The sequence below is a fragment of the Arvicanthis niloticus genome, chromosome 7 (assembly GCF_011762505.2).
Source record: "Arvicanthis niloticus isolate mArvNil1 chromosome 7, mArvNil1.pat.X, whole genome shotgun sequence".
NCBI classification, from domain to species: domain Eukaryota; kingdom Metazoa; phylum Chordata; class Mammalia; order Rodentia; family Muridae; genus Arvicanthis; species Arvicanthis niloticus.
In genome coordinates, this window is record NC_047664.1 from 58,440,515 (window position 1) to 58,453,033 (window position 12,519).

The window sequence follows — 12,519 nt, forward strand, 5'->3', positions numbered from 1 at the left end:
TTTTATTCAGTAATTGAAAGGATATTTTACTATTTAGTTGTTTGTTGAATTATGTGAAATGATGCTTACATTAGTGAGGTGGTTATAAACCACTGTGACTCTATTGTGGTTGCCAAGAAGTGCATGCTGACAGGAGCCTGATATAATTGTCTCCTGAGAGGCTCTGCCAGAGCCTGACACATACAAAGGCAGATGCTCTCAGACAACCATTGGACTGAGCAGGGGGTCTCCAAGGAAGGAGTTAGAGAAAGGATTTAAGGAGCTGAAGGAGTTTGCAACCCCTTAGGAAGAACAACAATATCAACCAACCAGACACCCAGAGCTCCCAGAGACTGAGCCACCAACCAAAGAGTACACATGGAGGGACCTATGGCTTCAGCAACATATGTATCAGAGGATGGCCTTGTTGGGCATCAGTACGAGGAGAGGCCCTGGGTCCTGTGAAGGCTTGATGACCCAGTGTAGGGGAATGTCATGGTGGGGAGGCAGACATGGGTGGATGGTGGGAGAACACCCTCATAGAAGTAGGGGGAAGGAGGATGGGATAGGGGATTTTGTGGGTGGGAACCAGGAAAGAGAATAACATTTGAAATGTAAATAAAGAAAATATCTAATAATAAATATACTTATAGAGGATGTGTTGGACCACCAATCAATTGCACGTGTATTATTTGTAAACTTTTCTAAGACAAAAAAACCTTTATTATTAATGATCTGAGCTAAATCAAGTAAAGTGAACTGAATAGATCCATTTTATCTATAGAATTAAGTGGGAAAAATCTATAGATATTAATGTGTAACATGATTGGTAATAAAATAGTAATTATATTATATTTATAGGCATTTTTACATTTCAAGATCTTTTTTTAAATTTTTAATTAATTTCATTTTTTTCCCTCCCAACCTATGTTTTCTACTTTCAAAGCTACAAATTTGTTCTGTAAATCCAAAAATATTAAGATTCCAGGCTTAGAGGCTCCACTCAGTTGCAATCGTATGAAGTACCACTGACCTGTGAAAACTGCCATGGAGAGAATGTGAAAGATGCTGTGGTCTTCCGCTTTCTCCAACACACTTGGGCTGCCTTCTGCCTGCTGGCTGCAGTCTGCCAATATGTTGTTTACATTGTTAGGATATATTAAGTAAGCAAGAAGTAAATGTGCTGCTTTCCTCTGGCTTGTTTCTGATTTGCATACATGGAACAAACCTAGCACTTATCAATTACTCTATTAGTATTGGTTATTGCACTAATTATCATGAGTAAATATTTGTGTTCAGCTAAAGGGAGGAAGGAAATACTTATTTTGTATAACAGTGTAAGGAGACACTGTCCATCATTCTGGGAGAAAAGAGATAACTAATTTGGGAGGAGTGGGAATAACTCAACCATTGTGTTGACAGCGTCAAGCTGAGAGTTTGAATCATAGGGCTCAGCTCTCTTTCTTTTTTACTTAGTCTAAGATGCCAGGCCTCTGGGTGGGACCACCCATACTCACGGCAGGTCTTCTATTACAGATAAAATGATTTTAAATTCCATCTAGTTGATTATGAAGACTACCATCAAATATCTTGCTATTTTTTAAGACAGATGAGTCTTTTAATAGAAAAAAAAAAAAAAACTCTCAAAAAACCAAAAGCCACACGTGCAACTGTAGCAACACACACTTCTTCAATCCAGACAGCTCTTTGTTTCAATTCTTTGCCTTGGTATGTGGCCTGTACACACCTACAACCACAGCATGGTGATCTCCTTCATAAGACTCCAGTGTCAACTGCTCCTGGGGCTTCATGTTCTCTTGCTGCATATTCTTCACTTCAGATGCAAACACAGTTTCTGCTGAGGCTGTGGAGTCAATGCAGTTGGCCTTAATGGAAATCACAAAGTGTCCTCCATTCTACAGGAAGGTGTGGGCATTCAGAGCCACAATCCGGGTTTGGTCTGGTTGGACCACATCAGCAAAGACGACATCCACCATTGCAATGAGCATGCGATAATTGTATGGGTGCTGAGCATCTTCACTTACAGGAATAATGCTGGTCCTCTTCTTGGCTAAGTTTATGAGGTCATGTCCAGAGGAGTGGGAAAACTCAACTACGAAGACCAGACCATCCGGGCCTACAATATCAGAAATATGGGAGACGGTGGTGCCTGAGGCTGTCCCAAGGTAGACTACGCATCTTGGCCCCGGCTTCATGTGGATCTGGTATACATCGCCCAGGATAGCTGCTGCCAGCTTGGAGAGGAAGGGGTTCCAGGCTCAGTACTCAATTTTGTCATCTCCTTCTGAAATAGAGACTCTCTTTTCTCCATATACAGATCCTCCAGAGACCAAATTCTTTGTGAGAAGGGCATCCTCCTTTCCATGACAGATAAAGACACCTTCATGCTGATGCGGCTACACTATCACATTCTTCCCTGACTGGTTTCCTCTTTTGCCTCCCTGGCCACCACCTCGATCCCGGTTGCCCCCAAAATGAAAGCCTCCACCTCGGCCACCTCCACCTCCTCGTCCCCTGAAGCCACCACCTCCTCCACATCGACCTCAACCCCTCTTACCACCAAAGCCTCCTTGCCCACCACCGAAGTCTCCTCGGCCTCCACCTCTACCTCCTGGGCCACTAAAGACGCCCCCACGGGGGCTGAACCTGCTTCATCACTGCGTTCTGGTGGAGCGACTGAGGAAACCTGCTGCGTCCCCAACTCCACTAGTCTCAGGTTTTTGCAGGTGATATCCTGCTATTTACTATGAGACAATAGAAACATATAAAATATGTCCTGTTAATGCTTATACTTAAATTCCATACTAACTCAAATATAGAAATGTGTGTGTGTGTGTGTGTGTGTGTGTGTGTGTGTAATTTCAATGTGGGCTAAATTGTGTGAGTAAAGCCATGTAATACAAGAACTGAGTTGGAATATATATAAAACCTTTCCTGGCCAGCAAGATATTTGATAACCTAAGTTTGATTCTTGAGACACAAATGCTAACAGGAGAGAAACAACAACTCACATTGTCCTCTGATACACACACACACACACACACACACACAATGTAATTTTTCAAAATTTCAAAAGAAAACAAAACATCCTTCTATCATATAGTACATCTTGTCATAAAGATACTTCAATGGTTCTAGTCTCGTCAAATCATTCAAAGAATAAGATGTGTATCAAATACAAGATTGTCTGACACTCTTTGTCTTTGCAGTGTTTTGACTATACCACAAGGAGCTGGTGTCAAGCTTTTGAAAAGGATCCTATTATCTCTTGTATTTATGAGTGGTATAATAGATAAGTGCAATTACTTCAGATCCTCATAGAACATTATTGTTTATAGGACCTGGGATTTGTGAGCATGTCAGGATTCTATGCTAGTCTTCTTGCTGCTGATAGATTATGCAGGGTCACCAAAAACAATTCTGTTAGGTAATGATGTTGAACTTTGCATTTATTTTAGTTTTCTGTTGCTTTGGGCTGTTTCAGCTTTCCTATCCTGTTTTTGCCATTATTCATTTCCTAGAGACAGAGTGAAACACATTTCTTTGTTCTTCCCTCATTATATAAAAGATAGGGCAAAAACAGAAATAGAAATCACACTATTTTGGACTTTTGTCTGTGGGATTTATATCTGAGTAAGTATAGCACAAGATATGCCATGCAAGATCTTATTGTTCTTTTTGTACTTGATAAAATGAAGTGTTATAACCCGTGTTGTCAGAGATGTGGCCATTTTTAGGCATTTTTCTCTCCTTACTGTTGTGCTTTCTCCTGGGAGAACAAAGTCATCACACAGTTCAATACATAGTCTTCTTTGTCAAGGCAAAAGAACATTATTAAGGATTCATTCATCCGGGGACCCTCTTATTTGGGCCATCTGTCTCTGTGTTTTCTTAGGGGAATACAAAAGGAAAAATTTCCCCTCTGTTTTCCCTCATTTAGTGGTTTATAAGATTGTGTGTTAAGCCATATTTTAAGAATTTGAACAAGTAGAGACCTTGCTACTCTGAACATTCTGGCTGTCCCTACTGTGCTTGCCATTTCAGTTCGAGAAATCACATACAGTTTTTCACTGTAATGATATTAAGGAGGAAAAAAAATCTTCATATTGCTGCTCTCAAGGCCTCTTTTGCTCTCCATTATTGTTCTTAGTTCAAGGATGTGCTCTCAGGATTGATGCACACAGAAGCCAAGCCTGCCAGGTAGATAGTCACAGAAAATTGAATGGAATTCATTCACTCCCCAATTGGACATTGGCATGTACAAAGAGGTGAGACACCCTGCTTTCTACATAATAAATGAAGACAAGGGAAATGAGTTGGGAAAAGCAGTTTATAATCAGTGTCAAGCTTTTGAAAGGGCTTCTATTGTCTCTTGTATTTACAAGTGTTATAATAGATAAATGCAATTAGTTCAGATCCTCATAGAATATTATGGTTTAGATGACCTGGGATTTGGGAGCATGGCAGGATTCAATGCTAGTCTTTTTGCTGCTTTGTGTTTCATTATACTTAAACTGTTCAATGGTTTTTCTTCTGAATACAAAGGACCAGAAACTCAAACATTTCTAACTCTAATTTTATTTTTAAAAAAATATAACAGTGATTGATTTAAATATATTTGAAGTAAATTCATGACTATTTATGATATGTGAGAAAATAATGATCAGTGATTCCCATATATTGAAATTATCATGCATATGATAAATAGAAACCCTGGACCATAAGCTGATTAAATCATCCTCCTCTCATTTTTTAGAACTGCATCTACGATTGCCCCATTGACTCCTAGCACAAATGCAAGGATTGCACACTCTGATGATACCAAGTGCAGATGGTTTATAAATGTCTCACTATGAGGAATTGTTCGATCATTTTTATTTCTTATTAGTATTTTTCATAATTAATTGTTCCATCTTTGTTCTTAGTAAAGTGTATTAGCCAGTCATAATGTGAAAACTACTATGGTAGGCCACAGGCAGGTAGAAGAATAAAATGGAACTGGTTTCTGCAATCACTAAGCTCAATACTTACACATGAATATACACAGAAATACTGTAGTATTACTCTCAGTTGGCATTTTCAACAGATATGTACTAAGATAAGTCTCTTCTAGTAATTGTGAAGAAGCAACAGAAATGGTTACAGAGGAGTAAAACTTGCATAAAAATACATAAACATCTGAATTAATGGATTTCCAAAATTCAAAGGGGCTATTTTCTTTCAAAGTTAAAATGTATGTACTGAATATCTGCTTTATCTTAAGATTCTGTTTGGTCTTAAGAATATTCCATAAGCAAAACAGATATGATTTCTTTTCTGAGGAATTTAATGTTAGACTAGAAGCATGACAAGAATAATGAAAGTTTTGTAAAATTGGAGAACAGATTTTGTTGGCATTCAAGAAAATCATGGCATACATTTCTTCAGAACTAGGAACAGCAGCAAAATTATGTCAATCAGCTAAAAGGCTGGGCTTATGATATAAAGCAGGTTACTAGGCTACAACGTAGCATCTAAGTTCCCAGGGGAAAGAAAGAGCACAGCTTTGCACAAAGTCTTATAGAAAAAACAGGTAGCACATCAAGTCTTTGATTTTTAGATGCAACTTTAGTTACTAAAGCCAGAAGATAGTCTGAGTTTTGTGGGTTTCTCAACATTCTTATAAGACACACAAAGCTACGTAACCATCATATTGAAAGCTTTGGACATAGCATGTTTTTAATCAGATCATGCCAGATCGTAACAGGACCTCTCTGGACGATGACCCAACCATTCCAATCCTATCCTTAATAAGCAGCAACTATAACCAGCTTGATCTTAAATGGGCATTTTTAAAGTCCATGCATGCTTCTGCAAAAGTTTTAAAGGAAGGATTGATTTATATGGAGTCACACTTTTTAAAATTATTTCTTTTATTTTTTTGAGATTATAATTGTATTTTTTTCCCATTTCCTTGTCTCCTCCAAAAGCCTTCCATAGAGCCTCCTTGGTCTCTTTCAGATTCATGAGATCACTTTGTTATATAATATAACATATATATATATATGTAACATATATATGTATATTTACAAATACATGAATATAATATGCTCAGTCTAAATAATGTTACTTGTTTGTATGTTATCAGACCTAACACTTTGATGATCAATGTCCAATTGGTATGCGCTTCCCTGGAAAAAGAATATTTCTCCCATTCTCATACTGTAGCCAACTACTCAGGGTAATTAAAGTCATGAATCTTGGAGGAGAACTTACAACTATCCTTTACTAAACCAACGTAATCCATAACTGAATTCTAAACATTTGTTCTTACAGCCACAGATAAGTGTAATTCTTATCCCTCATCAAGGAAATTCTTTTTGCAACAGCCGTAGACCATTATAGAAAACCACAAGCCATCAAAATGCAGAGCCCTCCTGCCATTTTGATTTGCATCTATTGTATACAGTAGTTGGTAGTACTGAATATATCAGAGGAGAGACTCATGTGGTTTGTGTATCATCAAGATAAATCATGTTACTGACATCATAGTACAGCAAGTATAACGATTTAATGTATTTCAGCATGATATAGTGATCCTAGTAATGAATTTTCTGAAATATTTTGTGTTTATTTAAATGTTATATTTTTATCACTAGCTTTATAAATTCACTTCTCCTTTGAATAAGTAACTATTTGTTTTTCTTTCTGGTAAAAGAAATACAAATGAATTGTTGAAGCCTTTGTCATTTAAGATGACTTCTCTTAAAACCCAGACTGGCATATCTTACTTATCTCCTATTTATTAAGTCTACAATTATAATTGGCATGTGTATTAAGAACTAATTATATCTGAATATTTATGACTAACCTATAATATGTCCAGATATAATTTAAGTTCCATATATTAAGGTACTTATTCTTTCTTATTTCTTTGTTATTGCCATTTGGAATGATTTTCACACACAGTTTATATGAGGGATAGATATTGGAAAGAATAAGACTTAGTCAAGTATATGATTGACTCTAGCTTGGTTAGGTCAAATCTGCAAGAACATACAAGTCCCAATTTTCTGGTACACTTTAAAGGCAGGAGAGAAATTAAATTCTTGATTGTGGTCTGATACGTCCTTGACCTTGAATAAAAACAATAGCTAAATTTCACTTGAGGTATATACTGAGTGGAAAGCAATAAGGACTATTGTCCATGGAAGAGCTGATTTTGTACCTATCACACTCTGCAATTTCCAGGTATTTTTGCTCAATGATTAAGTTTGATTATTTCAGCATATGAAAGTTTACATAGATCTCAGTTAGTAAAAAAGAAACTGATTTATGTACCCAATTGATGATTTTGTTTCATATAACCCTGTCTATAATACATGGCTGATTGTAGTCTGTCATTTTGTGTATTAGGGGTAGAAAGAATGTCGGAGAACTAGGAACCATACTTTGTGAGGTCTGTAACTAATATTTTTCTTACTGCATGAAGTACTATAAAATACCTTGTTAAACTACTCTTAATTATAACTTTTGATGTTATTATTAAGAATATATTTACTTAAGATAAGCATACTTGAAGTATTTCAGGAAAAGGAATACAATTGCTTCTGTTTTTTTAAATGTGAATCATAACGTGTTTTTGATTGTAATGGGTAAATCATAAATTATTTTGGGTCATTTGAAGACAGTTTGCTTGATGACTGGCACCCAAAGTAGATCTGATCAATCCTTTTGAAAGACATTCTATTCGTTTTATTTTTCCTGGTAGGATTATTCCTTTAGTGTGTACAGAAGTCTTCAGAGGAACTTCTGTCTCTTTAAGATTTGCCACTATCAAAACAAGATTTCTTGCCCAATTATCAATTTCTTACTCTCCTTTAAGCATTTTTATCAAAGTTAGAATTATTTTTCATCCAATTACCACTTTTCCTTGCCATCTTCACTCTGTCAGAATTCATCATTAAAGAATATAAAGTGATAATAGAAAGATAATATCAAACCAGCCTACTCTATCCTTCAAAATAACAAGAAACTTATAAGATATGCCTTTGCCTGATTTTGGCTTTCATTATCCTGTTACATTTGGCTGAGAATTAAGCAGACAATGATAGCAATCACGGCAGTAGATAAAACACTAAGAATGTTCCTTACCTGAGATTATGGCGTTAGGTTCTAATATGTAATTAGTTATTCAGTCACTTCTGGGTTATCATAAGCAGTGATCTGCCTTATTCAGATATTCAAATACAGGCCATTTCATTTGATAATAAAATCACTTAAAGAAAACCAACATATTTGAAACTATTATGGATGCAAAACCAGGAGGTTTTGAGTTGCTTTTATGATTCCATGTAATCATACAATAAATGCAGAAGGAGAGCTTCAAGATCTTTCTTAGATGAGGGTCATAATTGATATATATTCTATGATAAACTCCTCACAAAGTATTCCAAAGGACATATTGTAGCATCCTTCAGAGTGATGAAAACAGAACATGCAGGTTTAAAGAGATTAAATAATTTGTCCCAGAAGACTTTGTGTTAGGTGCTTTTGAGTAGCTGTAACAAAAGTACCTGAGAACAACTTAAAACAGGAGGGTACATGATTTTAGAGGAGTCAGCATGTAAGTGCTGACAAAGTATACAGAATACAATGTTCACAAAATCCTGGGGCAGGTGTAATACTCGTATATGAGATGAAGCACAGAGTAAAGAAAGACTGCAAATCTGTTGTAGCTTTCTGTAATGGTATTCCGGTTTGTCATCTTGACTATATCTGGAATTAACTACAAGCCAGAATTGGAGGGCTCACCTGTGATGCAGATCTTGAGTCTGGGAGACAAAAGTTTCTGACCTGGATCTTGGCATTGAGATCTTGAGGTATAGTGTTTATGAAAAGCTTAGACCCTGACAAGGTAGTACACTCCTTTAATCCCAGGAGACTAAAGCAAGCAGATCTCTGAGTTTAAGGTCAGCCTGGGACAAAACAAGTCCAAGATCCAGGCATGGTGGTACATACCTTAAATCTGGGCAACAACTTCTGCTGGAGACCTACATAAGGACATTGGAAGAAGAAAGATTCGCTCTTCTTTACCTTCTTGCATTTACTTGCCAGAACATCTGTTGGAATCTACTTCTACAGAAGACCAGCTGAATCAAGTAGCCTTGTGGGAGTGAGCAACTACTAGATCCTGGACTTCCCATTCACAGCTGACCATTGTTGGAGAGTTGGACTACAGACTGTAAACAATGATAACAAATTCCCTTACTTTATAGAGACTACCCATAAGTTCTGTGACTCTAGAGAACCCAGAGTGACAAAAAAGCTGGTACCAGGGACTGGGGTATTACTGTGAACAGTCATCATGACCAAGGCAAGTCTTATAAAAGACAACATTTAATTGATGCTGGCTTACAGGTTCAGAAGTTCAGTCCATTATCAACCTGGTGGGATTATGGCAGCATCTAAGCAGACATGGTGCAGGCCAAGCTGAGAGTTCTACATCTTCATCTGAAGGATGCTAGCAGAATACTGACTTCCAGGCAGCTAGGATGAGGGTCTTACAGAACACACCCAGTGACACACATACTCCAACAAGGCCACACCAACTTCAGCAGGGCCACACCTTCTAATAGTGCCACTCCATGGGCCGATCATATACAAACTATAATACGCTTCAGTGCAGGATCCCATTGATCTACTTCCTCAGTCTAGGACCCATCCTCCATAATATCATCACCAGTTGATGATGAATGTTCAGTGTATGTGCTTGTGTGTAACACTTATTATTCAATTTGAAATTCTTAGGTTGTAGCTAGATGTAATCAGCCCAATGACAACTTTTGAAAAGCATAAGAAACATCTCAGAAATAAATAAAATCCTTTATATATAATAAAGTATAGAAGGCTGATGACTTATACAAATACTCGTACATCCTAGGCAAAACCCAAACAAACAAAAACAAAACAAAACAAAAAATAAAACAATTACACCATAAATCAATATTTATGAGTATAATGAGTGTAGCAATTTTTTAATACATTTCACTACGAACATTTTGAGTAGAATATTTAGGATTAGTTCTATGTAGAGTGTATGTTAAAACAATAAAAGATAAAATCTTTTTCTCAAAATGTATTTGGTATTTGTTCACAATCAATATTTTAAATATCAAAATTTTAAATACACTAGGGAAAAGGTTAGTAAGAATTAATTGTGGAGATAATAAAAGATTAAGATGGCATTTGTATTAAAGACAAGGGGTTGGGTCAAATATGAGAAACATATGGTAGGATATGTGTGTTATCATAGTGAAATACATTGATTTAAATTCTAATCAAATTTATATAAACAATATGTGTGGAAATTACTAATGCTGAAAACTATGTTTTTAATATGTAAGTGTCTTCTAAACTTATTTCTTCCTTTAAACATTGAACATAGTTAAAATCCAATGGCTATCACAATATATTTTAATTAAATTGTTTTCAATAATAAAGAACCAAAACATGACAAAACCACACAGAAGAAGCATCCACATATCCTACTCTGCCACTTTAGAAGCATTAACTTTATGTAGCACATTGATTCGTTTAATTCTGCACCAAGTCAAGGAAGGTAGAACTCATATTTTCTCTTCGTAGATGATGGAAGGAGACTCAGTTGCCCAGCTTTTTATAACTGTAATGTAGTGGTACCAGAATTCAAACCCGAGTCTATAACTCTGATTTGAAGCATTACATTGGAAAAATTCACACATGTGTAGCATCAGGCTGTCTAATGGTAAGTGAGCCATGGAAATAATTGGTTCCAGTTCAAATCTCCCAACTCATGTGTATAGAAAAGATGCCCAGAAAGAGACATTTTTAAAAGCACCAAGGAGACTGACATTAATGACATATAGACTATGTGGTAGGAAATAGAACAATTGTCCAAACTGCTTCCCAAGCACAATGATTATAATCATGCAACCAGTAACATTGATTTGAAATAAGAACCAATTTAAAATTTAGGAGTAGAAAAACTTAGAAAGCCTCATTCTTTAAATACTTTAATGTTTAAACTTTCTGGTCTTCTATTAAGTGTTAACTCACCTGGTCAGAAATAGTCTTGTGTGTGTGTGTGTTGTTGTTGTGTGTGTGTGTGTATGTGTGGTTTTTAATCATATTTTAAATATGTATTGCAAGCAAAAACAATATAACATAGTATGAATAAAGACATAAAATCTACTACTTAAAAATAAAAATTATGGAAATATATTTATTCGGTATTTTCTAATAAATAATTCTTCTGTGAGCTATCAACCTCTATATTGTTTACAAAGACAGTCAAAAGGAACTTGTTGAATCCCTCAAGCTACCTTGGTGTTACTATTCAGGAAAAGGAAGCTTACAAACCCCTTCAGTCTAGTTAGATTTAAGGAAAGATAGTTTGACATAAAGAGTTAAAAGACCACTAATAGCTATGAAATATGAGACGATTTTTTTTCCTATGGTGCCATTTTCCCATCAAACAGTTATAGCTCACTAGCTTCTTTTAAAACTTAACTTTTATTAGGCATATAAAATGGATATAGTATTGTGTTATCTGCACTTTCTCATTACAAGATGCTGAGTCCTATCTTTATTTCATTTTATCATAGATAGATAGATAGATAGATAGATAGATAGATAGATAGATAGGGATGGCAAGGCCAAGAAAAATTTTGATAAGGTTAGAAGAGCTAAATATAGCCATCCTTTGGCTACCTTGAGCATTTTATTATAACACCTACCTTCCAGAAACACACAAAGGTAAGGAACACATCTTTTTTTATCTTTTGACAAATATTTGAGAATGGTTCCTTTAAAAATTTCATTGAATATATATACAAATTATCTCAAAATTTGTCCTTTTGTAACAGAGTGTTTAATTCTTTCTTTAATCTACCCACTGCCTAGGATCCTTTAGGTAATAAATGGGGTCTTTTTCACATGATTACTGAGACAGAACCTAGTGTATGCTCTCATCCATGACAGTGGCAGAAACATTTTCCACCACAACTAATCTTTATTTTACTTTCTGCAGAACAAATCTGATTTTTATGGACAATTCTAGAACTTATCTGTAAAATACAAAAATTCAGAATATAAACTTCCTGCTTAAAGTTTTTTTTTAAACATGTTGTCTTCCACATGAAGAATAAAACCCAAAAGCCACACTCCAAATGAGAAAGTCTTGCCAAAAGCTCTCCACACTGACTTCTAGTGTTGTTAGTCTTCCTACCATTCCTTTCCTTTTCCCTTCTGACTGATCCCACTTCCACTCTCCTTCTCTTCTTTTCTGGCTTGAGTTGAAAGGAGTGCATATTATAGGTACATCTTTCTTGTTCTACTCTATCTCAGATTTTCTATCCGTTGCTGGTCACAATTCCTTCATCCTACTGGGGTATTTCTTAGCCACCCACTCTAACACAACCCCTTGTCATTTGCTTCCATGTCTACGCTTTCTCCTTTCTGAATAGGAGAAACCAACATCATTATTTGTCATGTTTACCT

The 12,519-nt window shown here is 36.0% G+C and overlaps 1 pseudogene; it reads right to left on the minus strand.

Moving 5' to 3' along the window:
- Nucleotides 1-1,691: 1,691 nt before the first annotated feature.
- On the minus strand, nt 1,692-3,850 carry LOC117712403 (rRNA 2'-O-methyltransferase fibrillarin pseudogene; annotated as a pseudogene).
- Between the last annotated feature and the right edge of the window lie 8,669 nt (nt 3,851-12,519).